Source organism: Pyrgilauda ruficollis, unplaced genomic scaffold (genome assembly GCF_017590135.1).
Source record: "Pyrgilauda ruficollis isolate IOZ18807 unplaced genomic scaffold, ASM1759013v1 scaffold47, whole genome shotgun sequence".
Classification (NCBI taxonomy): Eukaryota; Metazoa; Chordata; class Aves; order Passeriformes; family Passeridae; genus Pyrgilauda; species Pyrgilauda ruficollis.
The window spans coordinates 2255015-2272319 of NW_024526266.1; the positions used below are offsets into that span (position 1 = coordinate 2255015).

Consider the following 17305-nt stretch of genomic DNA (forward strand, 5'->3'; position numbering starts at 1 on the left):
TCTGATGGGAAAGATAACTGCTCAGAAGGGTTTAGGTGCCCGGGAGGAGAAATGTGGCAGAGAGCTGTTGGGTATTGCTGTTGTTTTCATCTCTCATCTCCAGTGTGAGGTGGCAACCTGAAAATGTCAAAGGCTTTGTCCGTGGAGGAGATGGTTATCCAGGTGAATGTGTGTTTAAAGTCTGTTCCTTAGCCTGCCCTGGGATTTCTGCCTTACCTTGGCTTTCTAACAGCAGCACTCTGTCTAATTTGGAAGTTTTGAAGGGAGTGGGGAGTTTGCAGGAGACAGGCACCTCAGGAGCATTTAAACTGTTGTGTCAGTTGTGACTGAACCAAAAGATGAGGTTGAGAAGAAAACAACACTGATGAGCTGTAGAAGAAACTATTTTATTGCCTTGTTCCTATTCTTTTGATTTGGTGGCAAGTATCTCTCTGGATTTCAGTAAGGTGCTCTTGTGTTGCATGGTTACAGAAATTGTCATCAGCAGTGTTGGATATTTTGGATTTAAAAATATTCTGGTAGCAGCACCAGCCTATGCCTGGGGTTTTTCATTTAAATTTATGGTGTTTATCCAGCTCTTAATTGTGCAAATTAGTGTAATTATGGAGTGTGATTATATGCATACCCAGTGACTGTTTTTAAGAGGCTGTCTCAAATGTCAAGAATTGATTTTATTAGCCTTGTGGCTTTCTGGTGCAAGCACCTTTCTTCATGCTGCTGTTCTGCAAAGCAGACCTTCCAAAGTGCCTCAGCAGGAAACAATTTCTGCAGTGCCGTATCTGAGGGGATGACTCTTTAGTAGGGCAGAAGGCTCTTCAATAACTCTGACTAATTAGGACTGATTAGGTAAGTTATCAAAGACTGAAACAGCCCTCCTGAAGCAGAACAACTTCTTTGCTCCAGGCTGGAATAAGGATAAGAGGACACAACCTGAGCGACATGTGGTCACGATGATCCAAGTGCCAATTTTATCAGTGTGTGAATTTAAATGAAAAGTTGTTCTTTGGAATTAGGACTTGTACGAGTTATTGGCTGCTGCCCATCTCTCCCAGGGCTGTAGCTGAGAGTGTGGAGGGGTCAGTGTAGGCACAAGCACTTCTCTTGTGTAGAAGTTACAGACTGAATGTGCCAAGTATTGTGTTGCCTTTTGCTGGGAAGGAGGTCTTGTTGGCAAATGCAATTCCCTTGTAACCCAAACTTACTGATTTCTCCCTACTCACTCAGGACTTCTCAGAATCCATGACTTTCTGCCTTTAAGAAAAATGGAGATATGACTTGAAACAGAGTAATCTCCTTGATGGCATTGCGACAGATGCTGTGTGACAAATACAGGAAATTGTAGAGGTCTCCTTGATCTCTCTATAAATAGCTTGGGACTTTGGGTAAATTAACCAGTCTTTACAAAAAGAAGCTGAGTGAAAATAAATGTCACAGAACCATGGAATGGTTTGGTTGGAAGGGACCTTAAAGATAATCTCATTCCAACCTTCCTGCCATGGGCAGGGACAGCTTCCACTAGACCAGGTTGCTCCAAATCCCCTCCAACCTGACCTTGAACACTTCTGGGCATGGGGCAGCCACAGCTTCTCTGGGAATCCTGTGCCAGGGCCTCACCACTCTCACAGGGCAGAATTTCCTCCCAATTTCTGAGCTGACCTTGTCTTCTGTCAGTGTGAAGCTATTCCCCCTTGTCCTGTCACTACAGGCCCTTGTCAAAAGTCCCTCTCTGGGTTTCTTCTAGGCCTCTTTTACTTGCTTCAGGGATGAGGAGAGTGGAATTATTCTACTTGAAATTTCACTTGAAGTCAGTCTGAGAATTAACATAGAGGGGTTTTTTAATAGGCAAGTCTAGCAGCTATTAAGTGACTAGAGCACACATTTACTTTGTGTACATACCTTGTGTACATTTCTTCAGAGAAGTTTTAGTCCATCAATGTTTGGAAGCACAATTCTTTGTTGAGGGAAACACAGCCAATAGGGCAACATGTAAATAGCCTTGGCTTTGGTAACTTTCAGCATGAGTTCAGAACCCCCGGAGAGCTGTGTTGTTTTGGGGTTTTTTTCCCTTAAATCTCACTGTTTACACTGTGGGGAGGTGTGTTAAATGGGTTTTTTTAAATGCCTGCAGGATGTTGGGAAGTTGAGGATGCTGGGAGAATGAGGCGAAGGGAATGTGATCCTGGAACAAGTGTACCCATTGAAAAAGCCCTTGGAGAGGGTGGGTAAATACAGGCACTCATTCTGCCCCAGGGAAGGCTCGTGCTTGGAGCCACTCTGCTCTCTGCATTTGCAGGGGGTTGAGTGCTGGGACCTGGTTTCTGGTTTGTAATCCCAGCCTGCTGCCCAGATCTCCATACCAGCCCATGGATAAAAGGACCACTGCAATTTGCAATCACATGGAAAAAGAAATGGCACAGGAAGGAAACATTACAAAGAAGCACAAATAACACTTAGAGTTTATTTTCCAGTGTTTATGTTGTGGGGAGCAGCAAAAATACAAATCTACATCTTATTCTGTGTTGCCACATTTAATTTTGGCAGAAAAAAGTCTGCTGCAAAAGATGCTGATTTTGTCTTTACTAGGTAGAGTCTTTGATGACCATTCTTCTTGATGTTCTCATGTGCTTCTCATGTAATTAAAAATAATATTTTCTTTCATTCTTAGTTGTTAGGGAAAGATTTACTTGAAGGAGATCTGAAAGTGATCATGGGTTTGTGTGGTCCCAATTTATGCATTTGATTAGCCACTAACAACTTACAGCAGCTTTCAGAGATTTCAGGATTAATGAAGTACATGAAATATCAGACTTTAAAAGGGACTTCTAAGTGGTGACTTTTTGTATAAGAACAGATGTGGTCAGATACTATTTCAGCAGGATTTATATTCCACATACTTTGAGAGAGTAGGTTTTTTTAATGACCCCTTTAGAATGCAGTATTTAATTATAATGAAATATTTTTAATGGCTCCTATTAATGTATAAATGTGTTTAAGGTTGGTTAAGGCAGAGAACTTGAGAGCACTTCGTAAAGTGGTGGTGAAACTTAACATCCTACGGTTTTGATCTTTATTTAAAACAAAAAGGTTATAAAATGTCATGGTCAGAATCAGCAAATGGCATTTTGCCAGCCTAACAAATGTTGCTGGATTTATCTCTCCTCTCTTGAGATCCCTGCTTCTTTTAAATACTCTTTAATTTGCCTGCCTGCTGGTGTACAGCTGCAGAGAAGATGCAAACTGTTGTTTGGATTTGGGTACACTGAAATAAGCTTGAGCCATGCCCTAGCTGAAGAGACTATTAAGTGAACTGAAATTGGTTGTTCTTGAACATCATTGTTTTTCTTATGTAAAAATAGAAACTGAATGAAAACTCAACACATTAAAGAACAGCAAAGCAGCAAAAACTTATTGAGAAGGACTTAGCTAAGCAGTATCCTTTTTTTTCTAACTGTGACAGCCTTTATTTCAGCTGCATCACCACAGCTGAAGCTGCCATATCACCTGGAGGCTCTGCAGGATGACAGTGGATGCAAGGAGCTGTTAAATGAACTTTCAAGTTGTCACATCAAAGTTCTCAAATAGCAGAAAAGTAACAACCTTAATGGCTGCACCATCTTTACATTTCTGTCTGTTGGCAGGTAAATAATGGTAGTAACAGGGATCTTGGGTAATTTCATTTAGGCATCAGGAATATCTTCTGTTGGAGTGCTGAGGATGATAAATCGGGGACCTTTACCTTTATATGGAGCAGTATGGATTTAAGGCTGTTAGCCCCTGAGCTGCCATATCAGGACCCGTGGCTAAGGGAGTTTCAGTATGGATTTAATCACCTGAGTGCAGTGACATTTATGCTGCCCCTTCAAGTGAACACGTTCTAGAACATATTTACTCAGAAAAGCATCTCCTTTAATGACAGTCTTGCAGCACAGGTGTCAGAAATATTCGGAATCTGTTTTGCATTTTCAGTGCTGCATTCTTCTGTCATGGAGCCATCAGAATCCTGTCTGCAGAATATCTTTTAATATTCTTTAAAAACAAACAAAAAAAAAAAAAGAAAGAAAAGAATCTGTTTAAAAATAACATGTTATTACCTTGTATATTCATTGTCCTTATGAACCTCCTAGCCAGGCACAGAATGTTGTGTGCTATTTCCTCTGCAGACAGATAATTGCAGCAGGGAGAGGAAATTGAGCCATGTAAAGTAAAAAATCTTAGCAAGTTCCTATTTCTGTTTGCTGGGAACTTGCTATATATTTTTCTTTTAATTTTTTGAATAATGAAAACATTTTAGCCTCTTTAAAAAAGTTGGATTAGTAATAAATCATGTTGGCAATAAATTATATTGTTTCTGAAGGTACCTTATATTAAAAGTAGCCTTTTTCCTGTTTCTATCTCTGTGTCTCCTCTTCAGTAAGGGACTGCTACTTGTATTGTTCCAGTCACTTTCCTTGTGGAGCTAAATTTGCAGTCGCTTTCTGACATGGCAAAACACTAATTATTGCTGCTGGTGTAAACACTGGAGGTTTTGGGTTCACCTGTCAGTGTATTCAGTTATTGTTGTGATTAAATTTGTAATCCTGAGGGTTGTTAACAGGTAACAGTAAGAGAATTAGTTTTGAAAATGAGGTTTCCAGTCTGAGAGGAGATAACAAATTAGATGATAGCTTAGGTAGTAGGAAGAACGAATTTAAACAGAGTTTTGTGAATACTGAAAGTAACTCTGAGGCTGAAAGTTATAATTAGGCTAGTAAGAAAAAATACAGACATTAATTTCCTGACTGTGTCTGTAAATTTTGAAGTCTTAAAAGTCCCTGTATGAAATTTTTGCCATGGCTAGGTATTTTCTGGGGCAGTCACAGGCAGTGGCCTCTTCTTTGAGCTAAATCCAGCTTCTTCCTGAGTAAGTGCTTTAAATAACTATTCTTGCTAAATTGCAGCTTTCTACCTGTCAGATTTCAAGAGCTCCACATCAATCCTCAGATGTGTATGGCGAGCTAATGGCAGCATTAGACCTGTCCGTGTCAGAAGCTGCTGCACTGGAATCTCTTTGCTGCTTCTTCACTCCTCCTGGAATCTCTGGAGTTAAGCTCTTGAGATAATGAGCACATGTTTCTTCCTTCTCTTCCCTTGCCCTTCCTCTCTCTGTCTTGTTTTGCCTCTTATTTCTGGCTCTCTTTCTGAGCTTTAAATGCACATTTATTCATCCTTTAGAGAGACATGTTGTTCTGTGTCACTATTCTATTCTGTATTGCTGCATAAATTCTGCCTAATTTTCCCTTTAGTGTAGTTTGTGGTGATTGGCTTCAGTTATTTTACAGGGAACCCTTGCACTTAATTGTATTGCATTTCATAATAGGAAAAGAATGTGAGAGTGGTGATTTCCCTTCCCCCTGCCTTTTCTGGCTTTGGTGGGATTACCCAGAAATTGCCACCTTCTGGTTCATTCAGAAGTTCCCTTAATATCTATGTAGTACAAAATTTAGATGTCTTAATGATAAAAGAGCTGCACCTTCTATCTTAATATTCTTTCACTGCCAGCTTTAAAAAGAGAAAATGTAAGTTGGTGTTGGAATAGAAATTTTTTGCAGTATTGAATCTATTGAACTGTGATTCGTTTGATAGTCTAGAGTTGTGATTATAAGAAGGACTTTCAAAAATGGGCTGAAGCAGAGGTGCAGGTGGATGAACTCTCGTGTTCAATTCAGTGATCAATCCCTGTAAATGGGAATTGAATGGATATGGACTATTCAGCTGTGAAAAGCACAATGACTACAGCAGGAAAGCTTGTGGGATTTAATCCATTTACTGGCTGTGTTTGATAGTTTGTTGCCTGGGAAGAGCAGAGGAGAGTAAGTGGGAAAAGTAACTGAAAGAACCCAGTAGGGTAGAAGAATGAAGGACAGAAATAAACCCAACTTTTTTCCCAGTGAATGTGACAAAGATTCTGAATAAGAAATTGATGTGCAATCATCTCTGCATAAATCATGCACTATTTCTAGAAAACTTCTTGCAGACTTCAAATTCCACTGCAGACTGACTTGTTAACAAAGCCAGTTCAAGAGGTATTTGTGTCCTCCCACCTTTGCTTACCGGTTCCTTTGAGCTGCTTGAAACTGTGGAATTGTAAAACCACAAGCACCACAGTGAAAGGTTTTAAACAGCTGAGAACAACAAAGTGCTCCTGCAAGGCCAGCTGACAGCCAGAGCTCCTGCAGGGTACAGGAGCCCAGTGGGACCAGTGAGTTTTGGATTTGCTGGCCTTTTCCTGTACTTCAGTAAATGTTGAGTTGTGGATTCTCTCTGGACTTCACAGGCTTCCTTATTCTCCTTATGTCAAGATGACCATTGCAGCTTTTCAATGTCATTCCCTGCATACCTGAATTTCCACCTAAACCACTAATAAATGCTAAATTGGGTGTACATTCTGCCATTTAAATGTGGTTTAGTGGCTTGGCAGGAAATGTGAATTTTTTATTCACTTGATAACAAAAGCTGTTTAATTTAGGCACAATAGTATTTTGCAAAGTGGTTGGGATTTGGGGGGAAAGTGTTGGGAGATCTTGTACCCTGACTAGTGAGTACACAGTGACTCATGGTGTTGGCTCTGGGAACAGAGCATTCCACTTCTCAGCTGCTTGGGGAACATCATCTGTGGATGATGGGGAACAAAATAAATAAGATAGAGAAAGAGGAGCTCATGCCTTCTGTGCATCAGAAATATGGCCTGCATCTAATCTTTAGGGATCCAGAAAGGAAAGATTTGAATTGCAGACTCAAAAGAGAGCTCGTTAAGATAACTGTCTTTATATCTAAAGACTGAATAAGAGTTATTTTAGATATCAATAACTAAAGATTTTTAAAGTGTAAAAGCAACTGTGTATTTACTGTAAGACAGTAAATATCTGTAGTATTATCAGCTCTTTTCAAGCACTTTGGTATCAGTAATTTCTTGCTCATCTGTGAGAGTTAAAATAACCCAAAAGTTAGATGGCAGATGTGCAGCTTCCCACGATGACGGTGCTGCATCTGGTAGATGAATTTATCATAGAATCCCAGAAGGTTTGGGTTGGAAGGACCTTGAAGCTTATCTTGTTCCACCATGTATCCCTGCCATGTGCAGGACACCTTCCAGTATCCCAGGTTCCTCCATGCCCTGTCCAGCCTGGCCTTGGACACTTCCTGGGATCCAGGGGCAGCCACAGCTTCCCTGGGCATCCTGTGCCAGGGCCTGCCTGCCCTCACAGGGAAGGATTTCTTCTCAATATCTAATCTAAACCTTCTTCTTTCTAGTTTAATAATTAAATATTCAAACCCTCTTTATTAAAACAGTCCTTTCAGTGGTCCCACACTGTCTTGCCCACTTTTTACTCTGGCTGCTGTGTTCATCTGGTGTGAGAACTTCAGAAGTATGTTTGACAGGCCAGGTAAATGCATTAACAGATGCACTGAAAAATCCACCAAACCACAACTTATTAAACTCTCAAGGTGATTTGTTAAGGTTTATCTTGAGGATTGGCTTTTTGTATTTAACTGCAGCAGATTGTATTCCTTGAGGTGTTTATATTATAAGTAGATAAGCTCAGATTTGCCCTTTTTTTTTCCTTGTCTTCTACTACAGTTTATTCCAGAGTAATAATCAGTTTTCTTATGTCAGTTTTCTAGACAGTCAAGAAGGTAAAAGAAGGACTTGATATGCTTGACAGCTTTTCAGACAGGAAGAACTTGATTTTGTTTTGGTTTCAGTTGTCCCTAAACGTGTGTTTGTACAGGGAGGTGAATTTTGGCCCCTGTTGCTGGACATCATGCCAGCTGCATGATGGTGAAACCACAGCAGCTTCTCATGGGCCTCAAAATTGTGTCAGGGCCTCAAAATTGTGTCAATCTTGAGCACCAGCACCTTTTAGTCTAAAGCTCCTTGTGCCTGGCACTCTAGTTGAGATGCAGGAGGCACAGCTGCTCCAAAGCTGTAGCCTAAGGCACGGGTTGGAAAGGAGACTTTTGTGTTCCATCACCTTTCCTACTTTTCCATGCCTGGTGTGGGCAGGAGAAGCACTAACTGGGTTCCTGTGTCCCCTCCTTTCCACTACAGCAGTGGGGAGAGGGTTGTTCTGAGCTTTGGCATCTTTTCCTTTCCTCTTTCCTTCCTGTTTAACCATCTCTACCCCCAAATTCTTCTGGCTGCTGATGGTCAGAGAAGACACTATTTTGCGGGAAGCAGGGCCAGTTAATCTTTGCTCCAGAGATGAGAAGTGTAGGAGGAGCTTTAATGACTCTTGACCTGACCTGGGTTTTCATAGTTAAAGAAACTTGGATGCATGGGTATGGAATAGAAATAAATAGAATAACCCAAATCTGGCACAAGGTTGACTTACAGGGCTTCTCTGTAGCACTTCTGACATTGGCATTGTCCTGTTCTGTCCTCACTTGCTGTGAAATGAGGAGGGAGCAGGAAGCGAGGACCTTGTGCTCATCTAAAGAGGTGGTGTTGGGAATGCCAAATTCTAAGGATTTCCTGGCCTTTCTTGTTTTTCTGGAAAGAACAAAACAACATTAATAAGACAAAAAATAAAATCTTGTCTGTCTGTCTCTTCCCTTGCCACTCCCCACCACTTCTGCCTTGTGCACTGCCAGCCTGGGGTGGGATGTTTCCAGGCTCCTTTTTGAAGATATTTATAAATAAGTTGATGTCCATATGTTTGTTTTTTCCCCAATGATTTCTTTACTGTAAGTCATTGTATTTCTGTGTAATTGATCTATGTGTGGCAACTTGCATCTAGGGAGGGAAGTCACAAATGGGTTGGGCCCGTGCTGTGCAAACGTGGAGAAAGGAAATAAAAAAATAGGTTGACAATAACCATAATAATGGCAGCTGGGGACAGAAACTTGTTAAAAAATACAAGGTAAAACTAACTTGCTTTGAAACAATAAGAATAAATGGGATGCACAACTGTTACAGACTAAAATAGAGCTGGGAATAGAGGGCACGGATTTCTCTGCTCTAGCCTGCCCAACAAAATTTGGCTTATAAATATACATAAATCAAGAAGGGCAAAGATACTTTAAGATATGGGTATTTTTAGCAAGAAGGAAAAGCATTTCAGTGGTGTTCCTTCCCATACATTGTGGTTAAAAATCCCATTATCTTGGTGTACTTTGCAACAAATCAGGATTTCAGGTTTGGCGTCCTCAGTATGCAGATTTTTGTTTCCAAACACAAAAGGGGGGAATTCTCCTTGTTTTTTACATGCTTTGAGGAAGAGAGGGAATAGCTGGCTGGATGTCTGCTGCAGGCAGGAATATCTGGTGGAAAGATATGAGCCACAGCAGGGCAGGGGGAGCAAATGCCCTGCCAGGTCCCATGTAAGGAGATTAGGTTTAGACTGCAGCCTGGACAGAGCAAAAATTAGAAAGGATAATACTGCATTAATTCACCCAGGTCTAGCTTCTGTAGCACAGTGACAAAACAAAATTAGTAATAGTCTAAAAATACAACCCTGAATAGAACTTTCTCCTCCTCCTTTTGCCCTGCGCTCCCTCCTCCCCTTGTTTCCTGCTTGGGCACCCAAAGTTGGAAACTTAAGAGTGGGTTTTGAATGGGATTTTTCTTCCTCCTCCCATTTGGGGAAAAAAAAAAAAATTAAGAAATTTTTTAAAAGCCTTTTTCTGTAGCAGTGACTCAGTCGTGCAGTGCCTATCTGCCTTGTGTCAGGCATGGGGCTGTCTGGGGGAAGCAGAGTGTGCACATACCCAAACTGTGAGACAAGCTTTGAAATTGCACCAAGTGCACTCGGAGCATCGAGTGTGCCGGATCACGCTGCGATTCCAGTAACAGCCAGAGCTCTCCTGGCCCCCACTGGGAAAGGGCTCACGCTGCTCCAAAAGGGGAGAGAGGCCAAACTGAACATTCATTTGGATAATTAGGTAAACAGTAAACAGGAGAGGGCCTCTTCTGCCCAAACTCCATTGTTTTTTCCTGAAAGTCCATATTTAGATTTGGCAACCAGATTTATCACAGTGATTGGTGCATTGTTTGAACAAGGTCACTGATGTGTGTGCGTGTTTACCTCTGCTTAACTGGATTGCTTATTTGAAGTAGAAATACCTCCAAAAATATTATGCAGAGCTCTTGAAAACTTGTGTACTCATGCCCCAGAGCACATGGTCTTTATTAGAATATAGATGCAATTATTCACGTTTGGTTTTGCAGCTTAAAGTCCCAAGGGATTTGTACATAAAACTGTGGAGATTTGATTACATCCTGATTTTATGTCTCACTGGTATATGAGTGTTTCATATGTGTAAAAACCTTTTTATAAGGCAGAGATTATAACAAGTTCCTAAGTGAAGCCAGACGGGTGCTGTCCTGTCTGTTGGAGTTGGAATACACATGCTCATTAATTTAGTCTGACTCTGGTGGTTGCTTGTGTCTTTATAAAACCCAGAGTGCCTCTGTGTTTTATATTTAGATATATTCTGGACTTGTTGGCAGGTTGGTTTGAGACTTCAAGGTACAATTTCAAAGTCAGACTTTATTGTTCACAGCAGTTCTATGCTGCTTGGTGAGGATGGAGCATGGTTTACTAACAGTACTAGTGTGCTTAAGGTAAAAACAGCAAATATCAGCTCATTTTCCCTTTTACCCATGAAGTGAGAGAACAAAAAAAAAGTCATTTCAGAAATGTCAACTGGAGAGGATTTTGCTCTAAGCAGGAGCATGCAGTTCTGGGGGTTTGTTTCCTTTGGGTTTTTTTTTATGGTTCCATTAAACCTTTTGGTTAAAATTTCATTTTTTTGCAATGGAAATAATTGAGAATGTATTTTTTTTAGAGATTGCTAAACAGTGGCTGCCTACTGAAAGTCTTGCTCACATAGACTTACAAATGGGACTGTGCTTTAATTTGGGAAGGATTGACCTTAGAGGCAGTTCCAGTCATCTGGTGTTCACACTTAATGAAACAAAACCAGTCATTTTGGAGCTTGAAACAGAAATGATCTCTGGGACCATAATAACGAATGAAAAGACACAAAAGAGATGAAGTGCTTGTGCATGGCTTGCTGAAGGATGGGGCTCCACATGCAGCTGACACCCACAGCAGTGCTGAAGGTGGCCCTGATGGCCTGGGACCCTGCCTGGGATGCAAGGACTCGTGTTTCATGCAAATCCTTTTCCACAATGTCCACTTTGTTTTGTCCTGTGGTGAGGAAGTGTGTGCAGGTGTCACAAATTAGTTCCTTAAATAGTCTGTGAAAGAGAAATTATCTTCTTTCTCTTCCTCCCTCCTCCCTGTCCCTTCAAAGGTTGAAATTCTCCTATATCTCTCCCTTTTGGGGAGAGAATCTTTTTGTACCCTGGAATTCCCAGGCCAGTGCTAGGACACACAGGTTCATCTCAGGGATCACACGCTGTGTCACGAGCCATGTCCTGCACTGGACATCTTTAATCATTCTTTAAATTGCAAGCTCAGAGCTTCAGCCACAGAGAGGGTGTGCTCCTTTCTCTCTCTCTCCGTGCTGTTTTGGAGCCTGCAGGTCACCTTGCTTCATCCCTTGGCTCTGTTGGCAGTGCTGGAATCTCCTCCAGGCCTGGCAGCAGGTACATCTTCATCACTGTCCCTGACATGTGGCTTCTGCCCCGAGTCAAGGCTGTTCCTGACAGACAACCTGTGGAGACAAAACTCTGCTGCTCAGAAGGTCATTTACATTTAAGAAATGCTCTGGTTTTTTTTGTTTTTTCCCCTGCCCCCTCCATCTCTTTTTTTTTTTTTTTTAATTTCTTTTTTGCTTGTTTCTTTTACTACTTTCTCAGTGCAGTGCTATAGCACCCAGAATTTTACACAGACCCTTTTCCCCTGCTACTCCTAAGTGTTTTCATTTCAGACTTTCGGCATTTTGAGATACCAGGATGTCTCATCTTTCCTCTCAGGAGTTTATTTCTCCATTTAGATGAAGGTTTGATCCTAAATTCCAGCTGTCGCTGATTTGTTGTCAGTTGTTGCACTTTAATTTGCTGATATTAACACAACATTCAGATGGGGCTGCAAGGTGGGTGTTAGGATAGTTCTCATCCAGCTCAAGGAATTTCCCTACCTAAGTTCAGGGCCTAAAATATTTCTGGATTTGTAAATTCTTCCCTGTGTTTTGCTGTCTAGGGACATGGCTTAGTGGTGCACTTGCCAGTCTTGGGCTCATGGCTGGATTCAGTCTGAAAGGTCGTCACAGCAGACAGAGTATTTCTGTTACTGGTGGTGTTTAGATGATAAATTCAAGAATTTAATTATGCATGTTGCTAAAGTTCTTTGTTTATATACACTGTAAGAGTACACTCTCCAGTGATTTTGAAGAGTGTTGTCAATTAGCTGGTGGTTATCTTTTGCTGCCAGTTGGCTCTTACAGTGGGATTTCCAGGGTTTGAGAAGCTTTTAAAATGTATTTACATTTTAAAATTTATTTACAAAACTAGTATTGTGTGAAGGAGTTGTTGATATCAAGATAGTTATTATCAAAAAAGGATAAAATAAGATAATAAATGAATTATAAATAAAATAACAGTTACAGCAACTGATTAAAAATATCCAGAATGAAATTATGGATATTTTTGAAATTGCACCAATTAAATAAACCCAGCTCCTAGCATCCTTGGTGGAGAGTTGATAGGTCTTATTTTTGCAGCAGTCTTCATTGAGGATATGTTCCTTTTTAGTTACATAAAAATAAAGGCTGGAAAGTTCAAATAAATGCACCTGCTATTTGGGCATAGTTACCAAGGCCATTTTGGGATGTTTATCCATTAAGTTGCCTATATACTGTAACTGTATTTCCTCCCCTAGTAGCTTAGGCTGCGATTGGTTTGATGAACACAGGGATCACATCTAGCAATAAAACTGTGTTTTGCTGGTAAAACCCTTGCTTTAAGATCGCAGCAGTAATGATTTTCCCCCACCCTCTCCACAAAAAAATCCCAAACGCTTCAGTTGGGAATGAAGAGGGGTGATGGAAAGTTAATTTTGCCTGCTGGAAACCAAGGCTATTACAAACTGAAATGAGCAGCTTGTCTATGATATTTCTGACGGTACTAAGCCCAACCTGTAATCATAAAGAAATGGATGTCAGGCTGGGCATAAATGCTTTATTTTTTATGCAGTCAAAGTTTATATATTTATATAAACATACTGATGTATTTGCAGAGTTGCAGAAGTTGACAGTGGCTAGGTCAGTGCGGCTGTGTTTCTGCAGGGGCTCTGCTTGGTGCTCTGTGGCTCCAGAGGCTTTCCCCCAGCCTGAGCATCCTGTGTGTGTCACAGCTCAGTGTTTAGGCCACAGAAGAGCCAGACCTGTGGCAGCAGCTGTGTCCCTAGCCAGAGGTGAGGGCTCTCCTGCCTCACAGAAATCCCTTAATTTCCCCAAATTTTGAGGGGGGGTGCCTCCCCTCTCTCCTCACAGGTCATTCTGCTGTTACAGAGTAGCTGGCAGTGTGTTTACCTCCAGGTCATGCATTTATTTATCTGCTGAAATCCTCGCCTGGCTGCGGTGGCTCGCAGCTGCGTGTGGGATCAGCCGCTGCCTGTGTCTGGCTGGCTCTTAAATGTACATTTTTATGGCCCTTGAAACTTGGCACGAGCTGTGTTTGGTCGTCAACAACAACAACAAAAGATTGCTAGTGAAATTAAAACCTGGCATCGCCGCTCTGCAGGTTTATTGGCGATGTATTGAAATGGGATTTTCTTGCTAACGTTTCCTGGCATCCATCCAAAGCCCAGCATCTCATAAATTTATATTATCTCTCTCTGCTCTGCTCAGTTGATAGGGCTGCAGCAGCTTCTCATGCAAATCATGGGAACAGCATGGAAAAATGAAACCAGGAGACTTTCACGTGGGGAGTTTGTATCAGCAGAGAAATTGTAGTGGGTTTGCCAAGGAAATAGAGGGCAGAAATCACAGAATCACTGAATGAGTCAGGTTGGAAGGGAGCACAGGAGGTCATCTGATCCTGCCTTCCTGCTCAGGCAGGGTCATCCCAGAGCACAGAGTTGCATCCAGACAGGTCTGGGATATCTCCAATGAGGGAGACTCTACAACCTCCCTGGACAGTCTCTTCCAGTGTGTAGTCACTGCACAGTGAAGTTGTTCTTCCTCATATTCAGGTGGAAATTCCTGTGTGGCTTGAGGAGTTTTCAGTACTTGCCTTCAGAAACCTAGACCATGGCAAAAGCAGAGCTGGGTCAGGCTGGCTTGCTGCAGCTGTAGTGGCAGGTTGGGCTTGGAATATTGGGGCAGGACAGCAGTTACAGCCTGCCTTGACACCGAAATTTAGGTGAGGTGCTCTGTGGCATTTAAATGCTCTTCTGCCACCATGCAGCTTGCTCAGAGGTATTTCAGTCTCAGCATAGTGATAGTGGAAACAGCATATCTTGATTTATGTGGGACAGGTGAGCTTGCAGTGTGCTCACTGAAGGCTTGGCCAGCTCCAGGCTTGTGGAGGCACGTGGGGCAGCTTTGCTCTCAGGAGCTCTGCTTTGGGCTCAGTAAGGGATCTCTGTCTTCCAGCTACACCAATTCCAAGCCTCGCTCTCCCAGTCACTCTAACCCCAAATGCAACAATTTCTAAGGTGCTGTTTCATTCGTCCTCTGTGTAACTTCTAAGCATTAATTAACACTAAATATTAAGAGGTCGAGTAAGTCAGGTGCACTGGTCTGCCCTGAGCTGAGGAAAAGTCATATCCACCTGCAGGAAATGTTGCAGGGGGAAACAGATGCATCTTGGTGATAGGAGATGGGAAGGGGATGTTAGGTCATTAATTACTTAGCCTTGCATAAACAAAACTTAATATTTTGAAAAGTCTCTAATTTAAAGGGAAGGAAAAATCTTTCATCTTCTGTGCTATTTAACTACATGTCAAGTTGGGTCAATTAGGAAACTTCTGTGTTCATTCTTGCTTTATATATTGATTACTCCTCCATGAACTGTTCCAGTGCACTGAGCACTGGGCTAGTTTTAAATGGGAGAAGAGCTAAGGGGAGCTAGACTGCTAAATCCAGGATCCCTGACCCTCGTATTCCTTCTGGTTTCTCTAGGGAGGATACAGGGGGCAATTTGATTTATTTTTCTACGGGTTAAAGCTTATTTGATGGCTGTTTGTTTGTTTGACTCAGAGTCCCTTTAAAACAGATCTTAAGCTGGGATCTTTTCAGAAGTGGTATTTGCTTAGCCTGCTAATTTTTCTCAATTAAAGAGAGGATTTGGTTGAAACCAAGTGTGGTGAATAAATGTTCAGGGTTATCATGGATCTTGGTGGTTGTGTGGCATTTTGGTTTTGTTTTTTTTTTCCTGTTTTAACTCTCTTATTTTCCCTTTTTCCTTCCATGTCTTGGTAAAAAATGAGAAGCTGGTAAGTTTGTTTGGTCCGAAACTAATTTAGAATGGAGCAGTTCAATCATGGGAGATTGCAGTTCATCCTTTTTGTACAATATAAACTATGAACTCAAATTTTGCACTTTGTAGTGCTTTTACTCAAGGACTAGACAGCTTCCAGAGAGCAAGAAAGCATTAAACATTAATTTGTGACATCAGAGCCATGTTCTTCTTCTTCCAGCTGCTTGGCAATGGTGCACTTGGGGTTTTCTGTGGTATTGCTTTTTTACTTTTTTAATTGGCTGATAGTATTTATTAAACAACATACTCTGAGAAGTTGCTGAAGCTCCTTGCAGTAGACCTAGGTAGTTTTTTCTGGAGAGCTGGATGGTGGAGAGTAGAATTCCCACATAGGAGGCCCTTGACAAGTATTTATCTTCATATGCTCAGTGCAAATGTAAGGCTGCTTGTGTATATTTTCTGTGAAATGTTATAAAGTTAAGAAAGATTGTTTTCCCAATACAGTCTTAAAGCTGAAATGCAGTTACATTCCAACATAGCAAATCTGCATTTTGTGCATAAATTACTTAAATATCTAGGAGTAGTGAAATATAATGCTGTTAAACATGTCAAATGTGATGATTAAGTGACTGGATTGTTAGGCAGAAAATAGTAATTTTCTGAAAAGCTAAATGAATGATTTGGCACAATGAACTGCAAACACTACAAAAAAAAAGAAAACTGAGAAGAATTTGCTGGTGGAGGATCATGTTTGTAGGCAGTTGGTATTAAAAACAAGAGTGAAAATATTTCAGATTTTCTCAACTTAATTGACAAACTCATTTCTTCCCCTGACGTTATTTTACCTGCTGACAGCTGCGTGGGTGGCTCAGTATGGCTGGGATCTCACATCACTAATACAGTGGCAGTCACTGCTGTAAGCTGATTTCTTTGTGATGCTGAGACTGTGAAATGCTTCCCAGGATAAACTGCTGCTCTGGAAGGACTGGACTGGAGCCTGAGTAACTGGATTGGGGATCAAGGAGAAAGTTCTGCCTTCTGGATTACTCGCTTGCATGTTCTGTGGACACAAGAAATGCTGGAGCCACTTGAGACAAATTGTAACTCAGTGGCACTGAATTAGTGTGGACAAAGAGGTTTTTTGAACATCATCATTGCTGCTGCTGATGTGTGTAAAGAAGGGAGAGATCAGTTTGACTCGAAGCCCAGGCTAAAATTTTTGAGTTAGCTGTTTTAAAGAATTGTCTTATTGGTAGACTAAGCAAACTTGTCTGTCAGTGTTTCTATGTTAATAAACATGTAAACCTTGTCTGCCCTTTTAGAAGCACTTTGAGAAAGGCCCTTTAACCCTCTCTAGAGTACACTCTGAAACCTCAGCTAGGCCAAGGATAACGTTCCTTTGATCATGAAATGTGTTCTTCTGAGCAGTGGTGACATGAAATAAAAAGTGAAACCAGAAGTAAAAAAAAAAAGTAAAAAGCCTTCTCAATATTATTCAATCTTAAACAAAACTGTGACTTTGATGTTCTTGGGCTTCACGTAGAGTGCTTATTGAAGCCTTTCTCTGTATTGTTAGGTCTGCACAGAGCTGTGGTCCAACCCCTGGCAGCACCAATAAAAAGAGTTTGGAGTAGCAGTTAACCCATAACTGGTTTTGCATGTTGCTTCGTGCTGTAACTTGAGACGTGGTTGATCTTTCTGTGTTCCCTTGCTGAAATGGGTGGTCTCTGTGAGTCAGTGATCAATGCAATGCCAGCTGTATTTGGAAGGGGAGAGAGGGTTCTTTCTACACAGTCAGGTGTCCACAGGATGGTGGTGAAAAAGCAGGGGAGAATCCTGGCGATCATCTCTGTCCTCATGCAGAGGCTGGTGTCTTGCCTGAAGTTCTGTCCTGTCCAGAGTGCTCTTGTGCTAAATCCCTGCCTTGGTGCTGCT

At 41.4% G+C, this 17305-nt stretch overlaps 1 protein-coding gene across 8 annotated transcripts in view; it reads left to right on the top strand.

Moving 5' to 3' along the window:
• The window catches only part of RASAL2 (RAS protein activator like 2), a 163911-nt gene that overhangs the window by 37761 nt on the left and 108845 nt on the right, over positions 1 to 17305 (top strand). The gene's annotated exons all lie outside the window — the stretch shown is intronic.